Source organism: Pagrus pagrus (assembly GCF_965226575.1).
Source record: "Pagrus pagrus genome assembly, chromosome: 21".
Taxonomy (NCBI): Eukaryota; Metazoa; Chordata; class Actinopteri; order Spariformes; family Sparidae; genus Pagrus; species Pagrus pagrus.
This window is the reverse complement of record NC_140208.1, coordinates 4,149,114-4,174,011: the sequence shown is the minus strand read 5'-3', so window position 1 is coordinate 4,174,011 and position 24,898 is coordinate 4,149,114. Positions and strand designations below refer to the sequence as shown.

General features: G+C 40.9%; 1 protein-coding gene across 3 annotated transcripts in view; it reads right to left on the bottom strand.

Annotated features, from left to right (window-relative positions):
* Positions 1 to 19,972, bottom strand: part of LOC311250915 (leucine zipper putative tumor suppressor 2 homolog) — a 33,453-nt gene extending 13,481 nt beyond the window's left edge. Inside the window, exons 1-2 of one of the 3 annotated variants that reach the window (XM_084343066.1) lie at positions 19,720 to 19,972; positions 4,434 to 4,647 (exon numbers count right to left, since the gene is read on the bottom strand). The gene's annotated coding sequence lies outside the window, so the exon portion shown is untranslated. Of the gene's footprint in view, positions 1 to 752; positions 867 to 4,433; positions 4,648 to 19,719 lie in introns of those variants that run through there. The other 2 variants (XM_084343065.1, XM_084343067.1) reach the window with 2 other exon arrangements.
* Between the last annotated feature and the right edge of the window lie 4,926 nt (positions 19,973 to 24,898).

Genomic DNA, 24,898 nt, shown 5'->3' with positions numbered 1-24,898 from the left:
TACCACCGCGTTAGAGGCAATTACTCACTTTAAAAAAACTGTTAAGGACTTTAAAACAAACCAAAAATTCGATTGAAGCCAAAATTGCGTTCATTTACTTAACGAGCGTCATATACGGTAGTTGGTGTTATGCAAGACGGAGGAGGAGGAGGAGGAGGAGAAGGACAAGAAGAAGAAGATGAAGAAGAAGGAGAAGAAGAAGAAGAAGAAGAAGAACTTCTTTTTGACAAGGGTTACATGGTGTATTATTGACTAAGTAGCCCCGCTGGACTAATACCAGTAGCAGCCCATAAAGTGGTTAACTAAAGAGACATTCCTCATGAGAGCCTTCAGTTTGTTTGATGCACTGAACACTGTCAATGATTATACAGCACTGAAAGACAGCAGAGGCCTCCTTTCACTGCCCCATCACAACACACACACACACACACACACACACACACACACACACACACACACACACACACACACACACACACCACCTGGATTAATGTCCTCAGCTTGTCACTGTGTTTGTTTTAATGAGCAGTAGCAGAAAAGAGCGATCAATGAAAGGTGGTGGCAGCTTGTCATTGAGCTTGTCTATTACATTTCTGGGTTTCTTTTAATATTAACATGCAATAAACCTGTAACAAATAGCTTAGAAGTCTGAAACAGCCAACACCAAACATCACTGTCTGTCACCTTGACTGCCAACGTAGTAATATTCAACTTCCCTTTTCTCCAACGTCCCTTCCCTCCGAGTTTCTTACCCCAGTTTGCTCCCTGCATATCTGCTCTGGAGTGTGACCAGCTCCTTCTTATCATCCGGCCTCAGCTCCTTCGGCTCCTTCTGCTTTAGTCGGCTCAAACATTCACTCTGTTCCTGCTCTCCTGGATGTTTGGCTCCGTTTCTGACCAACTCTCCTGAGGAAAACTTCTCTAACCCCCCTTAAAAAAAGAAACAGCTCATTCTCAAGCCAAATGCCGCCAACTTGAATGGGAGCACAGTCCCCTCCCCTTCCTCCCACCTCCTCCTCCTCAGCACAGCCCAGCCTCTCTCTCTCCCTGACAGATACACCTCCTCTCTCCATGCCCCGCTCCTCCTCTACCATTTCCTTTGACCAGAGAAACTACACTCTGCAAAGTCCTCTACTGCCTTTGTCAGGCTGTAAAAAAGAGGAGAAAGGAGAGAGAAACAGAAAGCCAGGGAGAGGCGAGCTGTCAGTTAAAGGCCTTTCTACTCTCCTTGCCTATTTCAAGAAGAAAGCAACAGAGTAAAAAGAAAGCGGAACTGCATGAGGATATCATCTCACTTTAAAAAGTTTCTTGATTTGAGCCTTTTCATCTGTCAAAATTAAGTCTTCATCGGAGTGCATTCGAGACAGAAACTTAAGAAGATGCCAGTAAAAAGAAGGAGAAGAAAAGCTGGGAGGCGTGAGGATTCAGTGTTGGAGAAATGGGTGAAATTGGTTGGAGACAGACATTGGAGTAAAAAACTTTCTCTATGAATCTGCAGTCCGGCTTCTTATCTGTCAATCTGATCTAAAAACACAGTTAGCCATACACCTAAAGCTCGAAAAATAATTACAGTTAATCACTGAGCAAATTCTTAATTAAAGAAGCCATCACTGTGAATTAAAGGAGGTAAACCTATCAAAAATCAGCACTGATGGTGCTTAAAAGCAAAGACAAGATGGGATCACAGTATTTCAAAGGGCAGAGCTGGATGTACGATATGTGTACATAAAGTATGTCTCTGCATGTCTCTTGATAAAATTGCTTCAGAAAATAAATCTTACTCCCCTGCGGTTAGCGTTAGTAGCACCAAGTGCATTTTAATTGTCCAGGTCCCAGGGTTTGGTTCAAAAATGACATGTGTATCAACCGGGGGCAGCTAAAAGGAAGTGTAACACTTCAGCCAAATCCTAGACAAAGACATTCATCATATTGTTATTCTGAACAAAAATTCCATTATTTCCCTCTGCAGCAAAGAAGAATTACACAATTAAATACTTAATTTAAAGTACCGGTACGTTCTCCAAATGTGTACTTTCTTCAGCGAATGTAGCCTTGGCCTACTTTCCGTTGCTATTTGTGTGTGTGCCGGGCCTTTAATAGCCTAATAATAGCCTATAAATAGTATCATAAATTAGGTTTATAATGAAAAACTGCATTATTTGTTCTCTGGCCACATGGGGGCAGAACAAAAAGCTGTAAACACAACATTAACATAATCCTTTTAAGCTGCTATTGGAAATATGTTTGAAAACAGCTTCTTATTTACACATACAGCAGACACAAGTCCCGTTTCTGGCCACTTGATGAATGCTTTAGCTCTGTTGGCTGCTAAAGTTAGCTGCCTACAGTGGATTTTTTGAAGAGGATTGTTGGTGAAAACAGCTGCCCACTGCTGCTTGAACTAAGATTGAGGAGAGCGGTTAGAGTAAACCAAAATAATAGTTGTAAAGTGACTACTTCAATATCAAATGCAGTCGTTTTATCCATTGTTAACATATTGAGTTGTGTAGCTTTAAGACAAGTCAGATATCAAATGGATAAGTTTAACACGCGATTTTCCTGAAAGCTATAATCAACTTGGGATATTCATGTGTTAACTTGTGCCCTTATTAAACCTTGAATCTGAAACCTCTTTGATATAATATTTATGATCGCTGTAGTTTAACAAAGAGTCTCGAATATCCTGAGTAACCAGTCGATCAGCTTCCAGAAGAGTATTTTCTTGTGACAGCGACTGCATTCTGCTTTTGCCTTGACCTGTAATCGCCCATATGGCCAGCATAAAATAAAATAAAGGAAACAACAGGATGAGATGGTGAAGTCAGAGCTCAGCTGCTCAGCTCCCAGATGAAGAGAGGGGTAAAGTAGGGTACGAGAAGTAGGCTATGCCCTGCCACTGCCTTACACACACACAAACACAGATCTGCCCCTCTTCCCTTTCTCTTCTGAACTCCTTCTCTTCCTTCTTCTCCTATAACTGGGTCACATTGGTAGGCACCAAGTTTGTCCTTCAGGCACTGAGACGTCAGGGAGGGAGTTCAAGGTCATTCTTGGTCACGTCTCAATGGGAGGTCTCGAGAACACTGAATATGCCACAAGTGAAACCAAGCCAAACCAACAGAAACCACTCTCCTGTTAAGAGTCCAAGATTGGACGACAAACACCATCAATCAGCCGCCCCGAGGCCACCAGTGTTGGGATAAAGAGGCAGGCTGCAAATCACCTCTGTGAATGCCACCATTAACACTACCTCTTTATAGGCTGAGGGGGGGCGTAACATGACTCAGCCCCTTTAGAGGGAGTTGATTTACAAGCTGAAGCGACAGAGTAAAATGACGACTCTGTGGCTTCCTTCCCTGTCTGCAGGACAGCCAACGGAAAACCATGAGGGAAATTAAAGTAAAGTTCCAGTTAAAACAATCATTCCAGTGCGGCTTTGCAGTAACATTGGGTACATCTGCCTGGTGGTTTCTGGTTTATCCCCCTCAGCCATATGAAGTTTATTATCCTTAAGGAATACACAAAACGTTTAGGAGCACCGTCTGTGGGCCAATTTCTCGTGAACATTGAAAGTGGTCCCTTAGAGGCCACAATTCTAGTTTATCTGCATCTATGGCGGATGCCCAGCAGGTGGCCATCCATCATAGGCCGAGCTGCCATCTCTCTGCGGTCTGTCAGCCCAGCTTCCTTCTATATTTTCATAACAACGCCTCACGTCTGGGACCAGAAACCGACAGAAAGCTAGGCCATCCATCAATGTCCGTGCTGCCTCTGCGTGGGGACATCACTCCCTCTGGACGCTGCAGCTAAAAGCGGCCACAACCAGCCGGCCCTTTGGACCGCTTACTTTGAAAATAATCCACCACGGCACAAAGCAATCCACGAACATCTCTGAAATAAAACAAGTGTGAAGGTTTAGCACTCAGCGGGGGGTGGCTCATCAGTTTTTAGACACAAATGACGAGAAGGGAGAGGGCGAGCTTTTGTAGATTGAAATAACTACTCCGAGTAAGTCCGGTCATAAATCCACAGAAATGGGATGGCTGTATTGAGTTGGCAGGGACCCGACTTAGCCACACTCTGATTTACTGTATAATGTGCCAAAAAGATTAGGGTTACGCTTCCAGCTCTGGAATTATAGCAAAACCCTATCCATGATTAAGATCTGTTGCTCACTCCCACGCAGCAGGAATGTGTTAACATCCACACGTAGTGGGATGCACACTACTATGTGTGCGGCAAGCTGCAGCCAATTCTTAACATCAATAGTCTCGACGAGAAATGGCTCCAGAAGAAAACGGTTTCAGATGTCAGAGAGTTAACACAATCTAAAGCTTTGTGAGAGAAAATGTTTGCGTAAAATCAAACTTCAAGGTCTTGCTTCACATCAGGGAACAGCTAAAAAGTTCAAAGTTAAAAGTTAAACCACTTACCTGTCAATGACACCCTGTCTTTAGCTTCTGGAGGCCTTAGAAAAGCATGAGGAAAAGGTCGGTCGAGCATCCCAGGAACTCACACCGGTGAGAGGGTCTTCATTCTCTCTTCGTCTCTCTGTTCTCCCAGGCTGAAGGGATGAAAAGCAAAAAAATGTGTGATGTTGAATCAGCAGAGGAGAGGCTGTGAGACCACTGAGGAGAGTTGGAAAACCTGAAATGTGACAAGTGTGTTTATAGAAGTCAGCGAAAAGAAGGAAAATCTGAGTCATGACGGCAAAAAGGCTTCACACAGAGGAGGGTTGAGACTGAGGGGATTTTCCATGTCAACAAGAGTGAAGACTGAGACCAAACCTTGCACCCAGTTCACTAAACAACTATCCCCTGAGTCTAGTAAAAACAGGACTGTTGATCCTTTTTACATTTGTGGGTTTTCACAACAAGTTTCTGCCATTTTCTGTGGTCACATGAGGTTTACACTTAAGACAAACACAGTTTCCAAGTGAAGAAACCAGCGTTGCAGATATTAAACATGAAAAATGTGAATAAAACAAACTTTTTGGATTTTGGATCAAATCCTGCCTTGACGGTCAGAAAGACAAAAAGGTGAGACTCACACCGCCACCATCTGGAAAGAAGTACAGAGTCCATCTGCTGCTCATTAAGCTGGTGTATAAGTGGTAAAGCAATATTTAAGTTTAGAGCAGAGGAGCATGAGAAAAGAAGGAGAAGTGCGAGAGGTGATTCGACCACACAGTCATTATTTCAGACTTGTTGTTCACAGTCCTGCTGCCGGGAGAATCTTATCATTACAATATATCACATTAGATTACATTACATGTGGTACTATCACGTTTTCAGCAAACAATATCATGTCAGGTAGAACGAACTATTAATAAAAGAAGAAATAATAGCGAAATGTGGTGCTGAACAACTTCCCAACTTCACTTCTCCTCTTTAGAGACCAATTTTTCAAGGTGTCCTTCCTCTCGTTGAAGTATAACTGAATTTAAATAAATATCTGCAAAACTGAAGCATCCGACTAATTGCCAGTTGGACCTCCAGAGATCATATTTCCAAGTATTGCTGTACATGAATTATTCAGACAGTATTCAGAAACAGACAGGTACATTATGAATCTCTCACTGACCTAAATGTGCTCGTATCGCAATTTAAAATAAAAGTTTTAAACTGACAAAAGCTACGACAAATTACCAGAAGCTCTACAAACCAAGAAACCAACAGACCAGTAGCTTTAACAGATGGTTCTGTAATTAAACAGGGTAAAAATATGAGATGTGAGATGATTGAGCATGAGGAAGAAAATACTGCAGTGATGAAAGTTTTATTTTTCAAGGAGATAAATGTTCTTAGTCTGATCTGTGTGTTTGTTAACAGAAAAGGTGACATTGTAATACTTCTGTAATATGTTAAAAAAAATTTAATCTAAACTGTTAATCAGTGAGCGCTAGGGGTGCTGCCTCGTGAAGCATTTCCTCCATATTTCCAGTCTTTACACCAAACTAAGCTAACCAACAGCTGCTGGTATTTTCATACTTGGCATACAGCTGTAAGAGTGATATTGACCTTCATATTTAACTCTTGGCATGAAAGCAAATGAGTCTATTTCCCAAACTGTCGAACCCTTCTCTTGAAAAATGAACATAGGGTAGTCTAGGGATTCATCGGTATGAGATTTTCAATATAATACGTTTCGGTACGATAACCATCTCCATCTAACCCAATATCCACATCTTTTTCTAAGTGCTGTATCCTGGGAAGCTGGACTTGTTTCAGTTTCTTGAAGATGTTTCACCTCTCATCCAAGGGGCTTCTTCAGTTCTAGCTAACTGGAGGGGAGTTGCAGGCTTTTAACCTCCCACACAGAGTTTAAAAGCCTGCAACTCCCCTCCAGTTGTTTGTTAGAAGTTTGTAAAACCCTTCTTGGTGGTGCACTCTCTCTGAATGCTTTCTAGTAATATCTGTAATAAATATTCTGTCTTTTTGGATAAAATCATACAATATAAACAACAAGATGTGAATCAATAACCCAATAAAATTGAAGGTAATAGCCCCTCGCTGAATCTAGATAGATACTTTATTAATCTTGCGAGGGAAGCTATATGTTACAGCAGCATTATCAACCAAAGATTTAGAGAAAACAACAAAAGATTAGCAGTAATCTGAGAGATCTGGAGGGTCGTGGTGAACTGTGGTAGGAGCTGAAACTGAGAGTGAGAGTGGACTAGCAGCTAACTGGTTAATGTGCATCCTGTTTTATCAGCAGGATCAGGGATGTTTGCTAAAATTAACGTTACCAACTGCCTGCGGGGTTAAAGCAGCTGTACAGGCTTTAGTTAAAGCTAAACAAACCTGCAGCGCCTCCATCTGTGCCAGACACACTGTATTAGTATGTTACAGACAGATGGAAGTGCTGAGGAGACTGTGGCTTCCCACATGTAATGTATCTCAATCCAGATGGCTTTAAGGCAGCTTCTTAAATGTTGTACTGCCATAGTGCCAAGCCATAGTGTAAAGTAATGCCGCAATACTTGTTTAAAAGACAAACTATGAGCCCACAGATCATAAACAGGTGTTTACTTAAGAGGGCCGCTCCCCTCACCTGCTATTCCACATTGAGGGGGATAATCCTCATTAAAGGAAGCCCAAACAGCAGACAGAGGGACACAGATAGAGGAGCATGTGTGCTGAATAAAAACGGAGTAGAGGGCGGTACTGTGATTACCATTTCATTACATTATTCATCTGCTGAACGGGCACCTTCAAAGACAGCTTTCAATAACACTAAACCTCCCTATGACATGTTAACTGACCCATAAATCAATCAACAATCAATGAGGTGCAGGAGTAAAGATGAGAAGTCTCTTGTTCTTCTCCATCAGAAAGTACAGATATTTTATTTTCAGAGAAAGAGACGACTTTAATCTCTCAGCGTTCCTTTGAAGAAGACGTGAATTGTTTCCATGACAGTTCAAAGCAAATAACACACCTGCAGTGAATAGAGGCCCTCCTGTTTGAAATGGTGATTGATTGAACAGGTAACCAAGTGTTGTTCATGTGTTGAGAAGGCTTAATGTCCTAAGTGCTTCTTTACAATCAGGATGAGTAAAAGATCAATCAGACAGGTACCACATCAATATTTGCTTTCTTCCAATCTAAAGACACGGTAATAACCTGAATATTCTGGAAATGTTGTTTGAGAAAGTGTTTGAGAAAAACACCAGGGACCAAATTATAACTGTCAAGCAGTCACGAATCGCCAGTGTTCAACAAGAACAGAGCTCAAAAACACTTTAGACACAGCTGCACAGGAGAGTGTGTATGTGACTGATACAAGATACACAAAAGCCATTTTCACACAGGACTAGTATAACCTGGGGACCTCTAGTGATTTGTAATAATTGCAGAGGACGTCTGTGATCTTAATCCCATGTGAGTCTGACATTTCTGTAATTTGAAAAGTGATATATAACTATTTTTCGCCAGACACAGAGGTCATATGAAAATATTAGTCCCGTGCGAATCGGCATCTCTGTGGTTTAAGGTTGTATTTCTTTTTAAACATCTGTTTTCTGTTGTCAGACAATTGAACAAGTAGGACATTTGATAGCAGCTCATAGCATGTATAACAGCTGTGCAGTGAGATCTGCTATATTGATGTCCAAAAGTGATGACAGAGAAGGTTAGGAGCAACTAAAGGTCGTCATATTCAGCCACCAAACATCCATTACTTGCTTTAAATGAGCTGCTCATGTGTGTTAATGCTGGTAACACATGCAGAAAGGGGGGAAATCAAATCTGCACTATATTAATAATGTGGCTGCTTTCATTTCATGCTTTACTTTATGACTTCTGTTCAGGGTCGTCAAATATTTGGGCCAGTACAGTAGATTTGCTCTCTGAGCAATTACACAATCCGTGAAAAACGTGATAAACAACATCCGTACATAACACTGAACAGATAAAATCTGCCTCCTCTTGCTCTGCCATCCTCTTTCCTTCACCTTTTCAGATTTCAGAAGTATTTATATATCAAAATGCTTCAGTGTTTGTAGATGTCCTGGAGGGCATCCAGAGCACATTGAAACAGAGTTAATATCTGACAATCCGAAAATCGGACACTGGTCAGAGACCAATGACAGATGAGAGAAAGAGAACAGATTTGGGTTTAATCTGTGGGCAGGAGGGCCGACAATCTCCCAGCTGCCTAAAAAAAAGAAAACGAAAAAGATCCCAGGGGGTCAGATAAGGCCGTCTGTTCAGTATCCCACAGAGAACTGTAAGATTAAGCCTGCCTGTAGACATGTAGCTGGGGTTTCACAGTACAATTGTTCACAATGCAAAGATAATACTGAAAGATTTGTTGGTGACAGGTTCTTGTTCTTGTCAAAATAGTCACTTCTGTTAACATTTGTAATGTTTTTTGACCTCCTAAATCAAACCAGCGAGGAGCTAAAACCTTTTGTCTGTCTTCCTCTGGTATTGGACACTTAATGTGTAGTACACAGGGTCCAAAATATTTGTTTATCTACTGGCCAAATGGCTAATGAATGTTCAGAATTTACCAGCCAGTCAATAGATTTTCATTGTTTCTTGGGCTGGTGGAAGAAGCTCATTTTTAGCCCTTGTAGCACACAAGTTTTTTTCAAGTTTTATCAATCAACAGCTGCATGCTGCACTGTTGATGTGCAATCATGCGATCAATTGTTAATATGAAAACATTGCCATTTTGTGCTTCAATTATCAAACAGTTAAAAAGCTCTTCAATCAAAATTTATAATAATTACTGCACGCAATCTTGTGCAGAAAATGTATGGTACAAAGACACACGGACCTCATATAAAAAAATGAACAGCCTGAGATTGAACGCCCGATTGCATTCATAAACATGCAGTTTTAGTTGGTGTTGTCGCGCTTGTTTGAGCATCACAGCACGCAATAAGTTTACAGCTAGACTGTGCAGTGTCCGGAGGTTAATTTAAATAGGATGTGGTGCAGGAAATACATTTAGATACCTATTGGGAAGGGCAGTGTAACAGAGAAGTAGAAATGAGGATAAATGAGGTACAGTGTTTGCCAGGCTTCAGGCTCCACACACACAAAAGCATGAGAACACACACACTGAGCCAGTGAACTATTAAGGAACAGGGTGGCGGCCCACTTCTTCCCTATCCAAACACCGCCACCCCACAGCACTTAGGTTTATTATTGTAATGTTCAGCCGTGTGCCAAAAGGTTCCAGGCAAGTTCACAAACCCAATACGAGAAGGTGGAAGCAACACACGCTGAACAAAGGCCATTCAGAGTATAGGGAAGTGATATAGAATAAAAAGGACATGATGTGGACAGACATGTTGACAGTACTGTACTCAGAATGCTAAAAACGCACACAACTGACAACGTGACATTCATTTTCTTTTTCAAGCCTCTTTGCTTGTACACAGCGGTGGTCAATAACAACATAACAGCATGAATGTTCAGACAAAACAACTTATAGAGAAGTTTGTGTTCAGAAATTCTGAAATCACACAACTGTTTATGTAAAAAGATAAAAAAGAGCAGACAGAGGGTGGAAAGTGAACCCGCTGGGAAAACTGGCATGTCTGCCTTGTTTGGAGAGCATGAAGATGGCCCACATGGAAAGCATCACATTCCATCTTAAACGGCACCAAATCTCTGTAGTTTCTCAGTAATTCTTGTTTAGGATCATCCAGGCCAAACCTCTAACATCCTCCCACAATTTGGAAATCTACGGGGAGAAAATTTCATCCATTTCCACTGAGTGGCCGGGGATTGAGGATGAGGAGGAAGCAAAGAAGGACCAGGAGCGCAGCTGTTGGTGAGGAGGTGGTGTTTTTTGGAACAAACGCTAAATGTTTTTAACCTTAAAGAAAATGCTGAGCACACACTACGCAAAATGTTGTACAGTGTAACGAATCCAAAGCCTTGTTCCTACCAAAACTACAGCAAAATAGAAAAAGCCAGATTGGTGGAGTGATTAGATAAGAGGCTTTTAAGGTTGGCCTTAAATGCACGAATGTTTTGGGGAAGAAGAGAGAGAGAGTCTCTGCTGAGTGCTGAGTTTAGTGATTGACCTGAATTCAGAAAAACAGACACAAACACCCTGAATAAACACTTGTGCAAGTAATGCCAATCAGCACAAATGATCCAAAGGTCTCACTTGCATGAATACATGAACAGCGCCAAGTTGGTGGTGAGGAAACTATTAAACAACCACCATTGACTCGGGAACAATCTGACTCTCTCTCGGAAGACTTTTCTTAAAACATTTGGGATAATGTAAGTACACAACTCAACAAACCATGTGACAAAAGTATGGTCATATTTGGACATTTTAGTGCAGAAATCTTACATATTATATCTTTAATATCGGTTGGATATTAATAAGAATATTTTCCGGTATATGTATATATATATACAGGCGCTATTTAGTTGTGTTTCCTTCTGAACATTGCACAAGACCACAAACAAATGTAAGAAAAGAGCTTACAATAACTAACTTTGCCAGTTTTTAACTGCAGCTTACTCTAAAATATTACGTTGAACAAAAGATATTGTTTATTGATAACAAAATAAGATCATATCACACTGTAATTACAGTGAAAGTCACTAACCAACCATATTGATTTGTCACCCTTTCCTAACTGTCGGGTTTAATGTGTCCGAAGCCTTTTTACAGCAAACTGTAGACATACCCTTGGGCGTTTTCCATGACAACTGAGTGCTCCATTTGCCATTGAAGGCCATGAGAAACAGCTGAATTAATTATCATTTAGTAGGTAGGTCAATTATTGGTGTAAATTGTAGATATGTATGGGAATAAGTGCCTGTAGCCTGTATCAAACAGAAAGTGGGATATAAACTATATTTTAAAAGAATGAGAAAAGTTGTCCCCTAGATTGTGTGAGCTAAATATGATCTACACTAATTACTTGTTTATTTTTTGACATCGGTATTTAATTTTTATTTATGAGCATAAGGAACTCTAAAGAGGAAGGCAATGATGTTTTATCTGTCGACTAAAAGGAAGTGCTGAACAATAAATCAATACGTGATGAAAACAGAAAAAGTCAACAACAGGCGTTCATTACTGTTCTGCTGAGCGTGGATGGATAGATGAGCTGTACATTGTTTGAATAGTCGACATCTCTCATCCCCTCCGAGTGTGACTCTGCACGCCAATTACTTCAGATCCACTTCTTTTCTGCCTGCGTAAGCCCTTATGCAACGCTGTGACGCAGCTACTGCCCAACCGTGCATCCCACCACCCACGTAGCTTCTGATCCGCACCCTCGATCATCCCTGCCACCTCCTCACCTCACAGTCACAGCCTGCCTCCCACCACATGGTCGGCCTCTCAACTTAAAAACCCTCACTTAATCAGGACCATGTGTTTGAGATATCACGGTTTTATGCATATCAAAGTGTGTGTTTGTGTGCCGTCCATCTCGTGGCCTCTTAGCAGGAGATAATCAGGCCAGAAATCACACAGAGAGCGAGGAGAAATGTATTTAAAAATATCCAAACAACCAACCTCAGGGAGGTGTCGTCCCACTTACACACTGTACCTCTAAACTTCGCTGATGCAAACATGCTCATCTTTATTTTGCTAAAATTCTACTTGGATCCTTTTTATGTTTCTTCCCCTGTCATCGATAACAAACCCTTTTCAGTTTCTGAAGGGAGGCATGCCAGATAGAGTTTGAGAACTACTGGACTAACAGCAAGAAAACTTAACAAAAGACTGATTTCCAAACTCTAAACTTCAGAAAAAGGACACAGGATGACTGGATAATATTACTCTGCGTCATTAGGCCACTGTCGTTTGACCATTTTTGAAAAGCTGTCAGGGAAAAAAAGATAAATATGACCTTGTTGAGTGGGAGTGAATGAAAGAAAGAACTGTGAAAAGAAAAGTGGAGAAAAACGAATGTAGAAACTACGACAGAGAAAAGTGTAAGAGTGACTGTGGACAGATGTCAATGTAGATTTTTATGTAAAAGTACATTTCCACTTTTTCTATATCATTTTCATAATATCGGCCGTAGATCTGTACTCACTACACCTATCATAACTGATTTGTACTGAGGGAAGGCAGACAACAAAGTGCAGGCAAGAAATATGAGACATCAAATGATCAGACAGGTGGTTAAAAACATATGTCTGGATATTTTGGGTAATAATTTCGCCGTTGGCTTTTGTTTGCTCTTCAAAAAAAGTTTGGAAAAACTGACAGTCTGAGTTTAGCACCCTATCTGATTCGTGTTCCGCTTTCTTAGGTCGAGGAAAATTTTAATTTGATCCAAGATGGCAACTATTTGTGTTTTCTCAAGTTGCTGATCCCCATCTGTGAGACTGGCTGTGGGCTGCACCTTGGGGCAGGCAATGTGAAGATTTTACGCCATGATCAATCTTGAAACTACTTTTTAGGCGAATCGTAGAGATTGCTATATTTAATGTCCTCTTACTTCTGTTTTCAAACTTCACACAACCTCATTGACCGGGTGTTATAACACATTTTTACTTCCTTTTATCGGTATCAGCCCCAAAAATTTGTATCCGTCTTGCTCTATTAATGAAATATTGTGTTTTAATGGTGGAAATTGAGAAATCCTGTTATTCTATATTGCAAGTCTGGCTATAGATTCCAGGGCGTTTCAAAAATTAAGAGAAAAAGATTGCAATTTCAATAATAGCGATTCAATTGATCAGGATGTTATTGTTCGGCTAGCTCGCCCACCCCCTAGCTAAACCCCCATCCAGAAGGTGCGAGAATGATCATCACAGGAGGCCATCAGGCAGCTGACACAGCTGAAGAGTATAAGTGGGAAAAAAGAGTGGTACTGAGAGAGGAGAAAAAGTGTGTGTGAGCAACAAGGGAACAAAAAGACGTGAAAACAAGAGGAGAGAAGTAGGAGTGAAAGAGGCTTCAGGCCTGTACTGTACATCAGCACATATGGGCCTCCCTGCAGCAGCTGTGAATGTCATGATCACACTCCCATTGCAATCACAGCTGCTCATGGGAAAAGGGCATGTTGTTTTTCATGCGTTTTTTGAACACACATAATCATCCACAAGTGACAAGAGATGATGCAACGCGCTACGTGTAAATGCCATGTCAAATATTCTCCTGACACAACTCACTTTTTGGTGTAAGCTCAGAACCGGGATCGAGGCCAAACATAACAAAAATTGTGCCCACATTCTCAGACTCTGTCTGAACCAATGTAATCCGACCAGCTACACTGCGCTTCTCTTCGTAGCAATCATCCTGAAGGCTGTTCTTCTGGTACATCAGTGCTCTGTGCTGAATGGTAAAATCACATTGTCTGACCAGGAAAAAAAGAAAAGGGGACCACGAAAGTCAAGATCATCCTCCACGAATATCTCGAGTCAATCCAACTAACAGTTTTTAATAGAGATTTTTCAGTCTCAACCAAATAGGTGGACCAACCAACCGACTGACCGCTAAACCTCTCAGTAGAGTTTCAACCAGAGCCGGTACAGTATGAGTAATTCAGTGACTTCTGAGTCGAGCATCAAGTTATCCTGGATAAGAAGTGTTTTCCCCTCCAAGGACACCTTTTCCGCCCAGTCACTAAGTGATGTTGATGAGGGTGACTTTGCCCTGAAGACAGCAAAGTCCGGCCAATCCTGCATCTTATCAGGGCTGTTTACAAAACTGTAAATCTAATCAGAACTGCAGCAATTCCCCGGGCCTCATTCTCAAAGTGGCTGCAGGAAAGGATGCAGCGACATGGGTCAACTCTGAGAAATAAAAGGGCACACGTATGGGAGAAAAAATAATTTGGTTATGGCAGTGGAGCTATGATTGAGTAATGAGACACAGGAGAGGCTCCATTTCTATTTCTCTACAGAGCAGGAAGGAGGGTACATCTATTATTTCGCAGTCATCAGTATTCAATAAGTGAACACTGTGCTGTTTGCAGAATGAAAAATAGCGTCGGATCATCATTTCCACTTTCCATCTTGTTCAGATACAAAACTATCCTGATTTTTTTTTTTAAACGCAGTGGATGAGACTGCACCATGCTGCACAAAGTAATGCTGCAGAAATAAACTGTTATTCTCTCTAAAAAGAGAAACTTTTGCTAAAAGTTTTGGAAAAAGCACAAGACTGTGACTCGCATTACAAAGTTAAAAGTTTTAAAATATGGATATGCTTTGTGTTGGTACTATGGTCCATTTGCATTGAGATTAGGCCATTAGTCAAAGCGCCAGGAAAGGAGGTGACAAAATGTGGCAATTTGGGAGGTAAAAAATGTCCACAGATTAATGGCCAGTGTGCTGTGCACCTGAAAATTGGGACGAAGCAGAAATCATATGAGCTTTCAGCAGAGAGAACGAAGAGGGAGGCCTGTGTGTGGGTCATACATCTGTTACTAAATCCCCTAAATACTTCTTATCCTCAATAGTCAATATATTTTTAATCACAGACGTCACCTGCCCAGTCAGGACAGACTCTCAGCTCCAGATTAGACAGGAAAGGAGGAAACAAAAAAGTCATGGCCCCAGGGATCTCTCAAACCTCAGCCCCTGACTCCCGGTGCCCTCAGACAGATGTGCAGTCCAGCTGTGCACAAAACACTGAACTGGCTGAGAATACCAAACCGTTCCTGGGGAGGATGTGAGGTCAAAAGCCCTCCATCTGTAGACGACGATGGCAACGTCTTTAATTGTCTTGTTTTGTCCAACGTTCTGAAACCCCAATATGTTCAGTTTATTATCATTTAAATCCAAGAAAACCAGAAAATGAGAAAATTTGAGAAGATGAACGAGTGAGTTTTGGCTATTTTTGCTCACAAAGTACTTAAACGATGTGCCAAGAAATGTAGTACTACTCCAAGTAAGAGTGGAGAAGAAGAGTGCTGATGGTGTAAACATTGATGTTTTATGGGCTCTACTTAACATATTGGCCATATGTGAACTCAGGTCCAAAGGATCATCTCATTGCCTCTCTCCTCTCAGCTAACAGAGAACAACAGTAGCCAACGTTTAGAAATGGAGTCCGCTAACGTAAACCAAACGACCGACTTCAGGCACGACACAGAAGTTTCACAGAGCCCCTTTAGCAATGTTGGTTCCTAAATATTTTACATCAACTTTGAAAATGTTGTATGGGGAAGATGCAACAGACTGGAACACAGATTGTGTTTTGGTGAGAAACAATGAATATAAACATGACTGTGTTTGTTTATGAGAACTCTCCGCAGGGTAACTTTAAATGTTTTTGTTCTGTGGTCTTAAGAGCTGCATTACAGCCAAGTCACACACATTTCAAACATCATTTCTGAGTGTTGAGAAATACACAACAATTCAGGATTTTTCGACCATATCGTCACCCATTAAATAAACTAAATCATACAAGTTTAGTTCATTTAAGCCACCAATCTTAAGCCTTATCTTGGTTTTGTGCTCTTCTGTAAGTGCTTTTGAGGTGTGCCTATTGGCTTCTGTGTTCGTATTGTTTGGTGAACTAGCCACACAGCTTAACAGGTGATTAATTATTTAGGTGTGGTTGGAACAAAGGGCCTATATAAACTGATTATACAAATACAAACAAGATATTTTGTATGCCATTATGATTAAAGTTGACAGGTTAATTATACCTTAAACGATGGGTTTTAGTCATCAATTTGATCTGGCAAATACATATTTTCAAAAAAAATCAATGTTACAAAGTGCTTTACAATAAAATCCTCAAGTAAAAGCCAACAAGACCAAGGACTTAAGATAAGCGAGATAAATAAAACATTTAAATAACAATAAATACCATCAGTTAAGAAAAAGCCATATGATAAAAGTGAGTTTTAAGAAGAGGTTTAAAGGATACTGAGTTGACATTGCCTCCATGGTATTTACAGATGTGTACCGAGCAGACACGCAGGGTCAAAGAGCGTTTACAAAAACGGATTTCTGTGACAACTTAATCTGATTTGAATCAGCCTGTCACGCTAAAACCTACAGAATGTGGTGACCCACAGAGGTTCAAAGAAACACTGGAAACTAGATAAAAATCTCTTTGGACCACGTTCAGAAGGAATATAACGAGGAGTGACGGTGAAGGCCAACTGTGCTCGCCGTGTTTTGTCAACATTCAGCATGTGTTGTGGATTCAGCATACTGCCTAAGTTTTAAACACTACAGCAGATCTGCAGCAACTCCACCATGAAATCCCCCAAAACAGATACAAATCAACACACAGCAAGTCTTCCTTTGGCAGAATTTAATTTGAAGACATGTAAGACATCATTTCAGGAGCTAAAGAAGAAAGTCCTTCACTCATAATGTATTTGTTCGTCAGTCGTGTAGAGAATAAACAGAAATGAGCCTGTAGCCTTAAATTTCGTCACAGCTCATTGTGTTCGAGAAGCCACACAAGAGTCCCAGAATCATCATGTCAGACTGTTTCTTAAATACTGTGCTGTGGGAAACTGTGCTACATCAATAATTATGGTGAACAGCCAGTGACAGGAGAGTAAAGTCAACACAATGGGACGCCACATAAACAAAGAAACCCACAAAATACTAAATAAGCATTTCATTTGACATGTTGGACCCTCAAGAAAACTAAAAAACACAACACAGTCTTCATGTTGCCTGACAGCAAAAACACCTCCCACTATGTTCCCTTTGTCGTCTCCTGTCTTCTGAAGTTTCTCTTCTCATTGGTTCTTCCAGGAGACGGTTCGTGAAGACTAATACAAAGAACGGAGGGACTTGACCTTCAGATTAAACGGCCCAAGGACAATATGCAGAGCAGCACGACAGGGAGGTATTACTTACAGAAAACACATTATCCATTATGAAACACGGCCTCTTAGAATAATAAATACTCACACCTCCATCTCCCTCATTCAACAAAGTCAAACTAGAAACCAACAAGGTTTGTGACAACAAATAGAAGACGGCAAAGGACGGAAACCCTTATGTACACAAACCGGTCATACTCAGATATACAGCACGACTATCTCAGCTGTCAGCACATACTGGCTGACCACATCTTACTGCTCTGTTTACTTTAGCAACCCCTTGCACTAATTACCACATTAAAATGTGAGACACTGCTACCTCAGATAATCTTTTGATCATAATAAGGGCTGCAACTAACTTTTTTACAGTCAATCTTTTAGCCCCATTTTTAAATAAATGTATTATAACTATTTTTAATTAATCAAAAGTTGGCATAAAATGCCTTGATCAGACTCGTTCTTACCCATCTGTGGTCAGATGACCTAACCTGACTTATCACTGGCAACTTTCCAATTCAGATAAGCAAGTATGATGCATTTTAAACGTGAATAAAAGGTTTAAAAAGTTGCTTATATTCCCCAAACTACAGAAAATTCAGAACTCAGGATTCATATGAATCGGCACATTTCTTGAAATGTTTTAAATCATATCCAGCACTATAGATTTGTTGAGTGTTGAGTTGAGTTGGGTGCAATTAAAACAAATATTATTTTTAACTAAGAAATACTCTCGTACTCAAACTGTGTAATTGGATTTAACAAGGGATCCAAAAGATTCAACAAGCAGATTCAGTTTAGATGAAACACCATCAGATTCCCATCATGTACAAGTTAAAGACACTTGGGAGAGCTTTACACGGATGCTAACACCCTGATCTGCTGACAAAGTAGTTCCTCTGAGGGACGCTTGCCATGCGCTTAAAAAAAAAAATCACTTGAGAAATTATCAATGCAAATAAACTGTGGCCTCCCCCACTGCCAAGGCTCGCAGCCTGCCCTTTTGCAAGCTAGCTGAGGTAAGCACTTGACCTCCGTGTGTGTTTAGGCTGAAGAAGTTTGAATATAATATACTGCAGAGTTGGGGGTTGGAGCTGGGAGCTGTTCGGCTTGTTTGTTGTGTTATCATCTTGTTCAAACTATTTGGCCTTTGTCTACAGATGAGGCAGCTGCGTACAAAAATAGACGAGGTTGCTTTGTTTAATTTAAATGAGCACATGAGGGAATTTTTGGGCATTAACGCACCACAGAGCTGCAGCGCATGTACGCACCGTAAATCCAACAAGCTAACTTTTGTGTGCAAAACACTGAATTATATTCTTCTTTCTCCTTGTAAAACACAAACTGTGGAGGTCCGGTCCCACGGTGCAACTGGCGACATTGTGATACCATGAAAAGTGGCTCTGTGTCTGGCCAAAAGTGGGTGTAGACAGCGTCAGAGGGGGAATGCCATTCATTTTAAGAATTCACATATGTTATTGCTGCGCCCCAGGGCAGGTCCGGTCAGCCGATAAATGTGAACCGCTTCCTCAAGCTAGAAAATGAAGCGTGGATTGTTCAGTGTTGTCACTGGGATGTCAAATTTGCCACCGTTCCCTTTGACAGTAAATGGTGTACATAAGGCTGTTGAGAGCTCTTGCGGACAAAAGACGAAGCTAGGAAGTATTTTGGGATTAAGCATTTTTAGCACCTGTATAATCAGCACCCCATTCATTGTCTATGGAGCAGACCTAGATTTCAAGTCCCAGATGATGCTACAAGTTTTAAGGACTTTCTTTGAGATTTCCAGAGGAGAACAGGCTCGCCAACATGGAACAAACTGTCCTAGAAGAGAACAATAAATATGCAGCATTTGTGCCTTCAAATGTGGCTGCAGAGGGACAAAAAGTTTGCTGATAAAAAATAACTTTAAAAAGAAAATAATGTCCCATAGATGTGAAAAATTGGGACAAAATGGAGAGCAGCGTTAGAGCCTCTGTTTGTATAAAGATAAAGTAAGATTTGTTTGGGTGCATGATAAGAAAATTGTTGATTTATGGTTTGGGCTGAGGCTGGAGTAGCTGAGCAGGAAATGAGTGTGGATACAGTTACTGTAGGAGGCACTTTGTTATGTCTAAAGCCAGCCAGCCTGCCCGATCCACACGTTGATAAACAAAAAGGGACCACAGAGACTTCAGGGGGGGCTCCAGGCGACAGTTAACACTTTGTTCAAGAGATTTGACCAAAACATTTTCCTCTATTATTCACATGTTATGCCATTTTCTCAGCTCAAGGGAACAACAGCCAGCCAGAGGCATACATCTAACCTTCACACACCTGTGCAGAGAGAGGCAAAGTTCATGTTTAGACGTGTCCATAAACTTACATAAGTACCGGGACACACATGAAGGTACACAACTACAACTTGGACTTCACGCTATACATGTTGATTTAAAATGAGTTACAGTAAATATCCAGTAAACACACAAACTTACCATGTACGTTTGTGGTGGACAGTCTGGGGCAGCTGCTGCTCTCTTCTATAAAGTCTGCTAACACAATCTGGACGCGACCGTTGCTCTTTGTCCTTTACAAACCGTCTTATCCACAAACTCGTAACTTTACTAAGATGTCCGCTGACAGAAATACATGTTTTAATGTCTTTACTGTCTCCCTCTCGCTTCTCTTCCTGCCGAGCAAAGCGCGTTTGTTGTTGTGCGGAGAGTCAGACAGGAGCTGCTGCTGGTGTTTAGAGAGCAGCGCCAAGCTAGCAGGAGCAGCAACGGCTAGTTCCGGTTACGGCTTTCAAAATAAGATAGCCTAGTTTTTGTCTACCCAAGTATGAATATCATTATGATCCAGGGGTGATTAACTGGAGCTGCAACGATTAATCGATTAATTATTTCCAAAATCTAATCTAGTAGATAAAAATCTTTTAAATGATAATAATAATATAGTTTAGTAATAATAATAATAATAATAAGAAGAAGAAGATGATGAAGAAGAGGATATCAAACATTTGCTGGTTCCAGCTTATTAAATGTGTAGATTTGCTTCTTTTCTTTGTCATTTATGATAGTTAATAAAGAGTCTTTGGCTTTTGGACTGTTTCCTGGACAAAGGAAGCAACGTGAAGACAATGGTCATTATACCAAGAGGTGTTTCTGATATTCATTCCACTCTTGTTGACATAAATAGGGCAGAAAAATGTTAGATAAACAAGTAAAATGTAGCACAAACCGAGTTAAATCAACACCTCTCAAAAACAGTTAACACAAAAACTGGAAATAGACTGCCAAGTAAGCGACGTGATGACAAAATGTCTTGTAGTGGCCGATACGCATAAAAAAAACCTTCATGGAAAAGTACATGCTTTTATTTTGAAGGCTAACTTCGTAGCTTCCGGTATTTTTGTGTTATTAGACACTTGACACACCTGGACTGCTCTCTCTCTCTCTCTCTCTCTCTCTCTCTCTCTCTCTCTCTCACACACACACACACACACACACCATTAGCCTACAAACAGCAGTAGCACACTTGTGCACAACCTGCCCTGAAGCCAAAGGTCATCTCTGGTCCTCTGGAGTCTATAATTAAACAATATATAAACATAAAAACACTATGAAAACACTTAGAAAACTATTAATCTAATAAAATATGTTATATGAATATGGTAGAGGCATTGATACCAGTATTCAGCACACCACAAAGTTATGTCATAAATAGGGCATATTAGACACATTAACATTTTTGATCCGTCTCCAATAATGACTGCATAAACTGAGCCGGTGTGGTTGGGTTGTAAAGGCGTAATCGCGCTGAGGCCAACAGTACAATGGATTGTAATGAAGATAAAGTACCCTAGATTCCCAGCCTGTTCCAGCACAACCAGTTCTTTGCTCTGTATTCTCAATATGTAGAACAAGGTCATACCTGACTAACCTCAACCCTCTCTGGCAAGCCTTTCTGCTCCAGAGGAGTCAAACAAGGCTATGCATAGTCCCACAGAGAGTGTTTTCATCTGAGCTGGTGAATGTCACCAGGCAAGAAAGGAGATAAGAAGTATAGTAACAATTAAAATCAATTAAACAATTAAAAGAGTTGAGCTCTGACTGACCCTCCAGTCTTAATACCATAAGGCCACATACTTGAAGTACATACTTGCTATTGTATAATTAACAATTAAAAAACAAGTCCTCATCTACTTCAGTTGTTTAGGAGAATAATGCAGCACTGTTTTACTGTGAGGCTCCAGACATTTTGTGGATTACGAAACTTCAGCCTCATCAGCATGGGGATGAGTAGATAATGACTGAATTTTCATTTTGGGGTAAACTTTTCCTTTAAGGCAATCCATCACAGCTCAAAAAACACAAATCACAACCTCATGGTGGGTCAGCGAAGTAATTACAATTCATCCTCTGGGGACCGTGACTGCGTGCAGCCGATAAAATTCAGTAGTTGTTGGTTATTCTAAAAAACGCTGACATCCCTTGAGCCGTGCTGCTAGCATGGCTAAAAACAGGCCAAAAGAAGCAACAGAAATGTAGTAAAATGAAAGAAAAGAGTAATATAAACAAAGAAAACTCATAAAGTATATTATAGAAAGCAACTTTAACTTGGATTTACTGAACTGGGCGTCTTTGTGAAGCTGGTGGGGCTCCAGCAATCAGGCCTGATGGGGAAGGGTGGAAAATTGTCCCGCAGTTATCTGGCCACTAGAGAATCTGAGAAGAGTTGTTACAGTAATTGATAATTGTGTGTGGGTTGGATGCAGGGTGTCTGTTGATAATGACTCCCAAAAATCAAACCCTTCAGTCTGCCTTCCCTCACTCGAGCGTGGGGACATCGTGTTCCCGCTGCTCTCCGCTCCTGGCTGGCTGGGCCGGGCCGTGCATGCGTGCCCAAGATGCCTATCACGGCCCAAAGCAGCCGGCCCATCTGCAATTATGTTGTGTCGGCTGATAATGACCTCCCCTCTGCGTCCGCCGCGGAGCTCATTTTACTCATAAACATGCCGGATGGAGATAATTGGTGAAAAGTAATTGGTCAATGACGCTGCAACTCATTTCACTCAGAAATGGCCCCTAGATCTCCTCTATTGGAGAGTCCATTTCCTGAATGTGAAACTGCAGCACTTTCCATTATGATGCATTAGACAAGTGCAGAGGACGCCAGGAAAATACATTTCTAAGGTTTCCCTCGGTGCTCCATTATGGGATTCATGGACTTACTTGATACTCCCATTAGTGCACTTTGCATTTGATTTACACTATGTCCAGTCATTTCCTCCATTGGCTTGTATGTTCTAAAGGCACAGTTCACCCCAAAATGAAAACTCAGTCATTATCTACTCACCCTTATGCTGGGGGAAAGTTTCGTTGTCCACAAAACATTTCTGGGGCAAAGCAGCATCGTATTAAGTAGAGGTATTAAACAACCAAAGTAACTGGGGACTAAAAACAAAATCCAGAAAATCCCAAATTGAGTTGAAAACATCTTTTTACAACCTGGATGCACAATCAAGCTCATGCATCCACTTCAGACAGCGTGCATGCTAATGCTTTTAGCTTAGCAGCTACAGCTGAAAAATGGTTGTAAATAACATCTTTTCAAAACAATCTGGGATCTTGGGGCTTCAGAGAGTTGTTTTTTTAGTCCACATCTACCTCCATCGTTTAGGAGAGTGCTACAACACCGTTTTGCTGTGAAGCTCCAGAAATGTTTGGTGGATTACAAAACTTCACCCTGACTTTCCGTCGGCATGGAGGCGATTCCCTCCCTTCCTTCTGCTTTATGTGTTTGCCATTACAAAAACAATACAACTGAATCCACCTAAATATTAATGTCAACCAGATAAAAAAAAAAAAATGCAAAGAAACAAGTAAACACTCGCACCCAAAATCCCCAACGGTAAGCCCAAGAGAATCCAGCTGAAAGCAACACCAAGCAAGAAGTGTAACCAAAACAAAATGCATGAATGGCAGGTGAGGGGAACAAGGGGAATGACCTGCTGATACCTGAACCCAAACACACTGCCTGTTTTTGCCTTGATCCGCTGCTCTCGCAGTGCTGGGAGCCCAGAGGAGGAACAAACAAAACCATATATCATGTGCTTCATGCTCTCTGACCTGCCTCCGAGCACGGTGAGCGAGTCAGTGGTACAATTTGTTACAATACGAACACCAGCAGATTATTAACACAAGCTGAGGAAGAAGTATTATTAAATCAAAAGCAGACGTGTGGTCGAGCAACACACCTAACAACAACGTGTGCTGTGAATACACATGACCACTTTAAAGGATAATTCTGATGTATTACAACACAGGTCTCGTATTTATAGCGTCTCTGCTGTCATTCCTATCAGTTGTGATAACACTGTACTCGCACAGTTAATTACTGAGATCAGAGAACACAACAACAAAGATAGAACAAATTCCAAACAGAGGTTGTAAACATGCCAACAGTTTAGCCAGCTAGCCTGTAAACTGTGATGGATGTTTACAACAGACAGTTTGGGTGATGATTTCAAAGGTCCCCTCCAAATTAAATGACAAGTTATGTAGTTTGTACATCTTTCTACAATGACACGCAGAGGCGTTCTCTTGTCTGACATCATTATCGACAGGATGAGACCTGTTGTCAGTGACTTCCGAAAGCGCTTCTGCTGAAAAGGAAATACTATTAAGGTGTGACAATGCTACGGATAAGGTTTCGTTAGACACAGAAAGGTTTTGACTGGTTGAGGGAAACATTGTGGTTTGAGTTAAAATTACTAGCAGAACTGCCAAGCGAGACACCACCGCTCGAGACGATGTTGCAACACATGTAAGCGCGAAATTACGACATAGTTTTAACAAGACGTCAGGACAATTTGAAGTCACGTTAGTGGCAACAACACCAGATATTTTTGACAAGATGTTGGACATTTTCTGGCTGTGTTAGCGTCAACAAAACCAGATATTCTTTATTAGACGTTCTGACATTTTCCAGCTTTTTGGAAAAGTAGTTTGAAACCTACAGTAAACCTAACCAGACCCTAGAGGGCGATTTGTCATGTTTTCTCTACTAAGTTTGAAACGAGCATCTCTTGAGATGCATTGTTCTTCCATTGCATACTTTGAGAACAGATGGATCCGAAATTATCATGTGAGTGTTGTCGGATGTGTCATTTTAATGACTCAGCGAAGCTAACAAACCAACCATTTGAATATGTCATGAAACATAAAATTATTAGCAGCTATAAACTGTATTTCTGTGGAAGCTGCAGAGTCAGTATTGTTATAATGTTACTCACATTACAGACTTTGTCCATTAGATGAATGGAGCATATGGTTTTAATGCTTCGCTTAATCAAAGAAAAGCAGATTATGAATCATATTTCCATATGTCTTGTAATAACAAAGAAATCAGTAACGGTCAACACATGTGTCCCTTATTGTCTTTAATAATCGTCGCATGAGCAACGTGTGATAGATCTCTGCAGGTTCAGTTAGAGTAGCCTCAAATTTATAGTCCGAACATGTCACTTGATATGAATATTAACATTTTTGGCGCAGCTCCATGTTGGCTCTGCATGTTTATATTCTGCAGGAATTCAGCTTCTTTTGTCGTTGTTGGCCGGAGCTGCGAGGTGCCAAAGACTCCCTCAGCCATCTAATCTGGGTATCACTG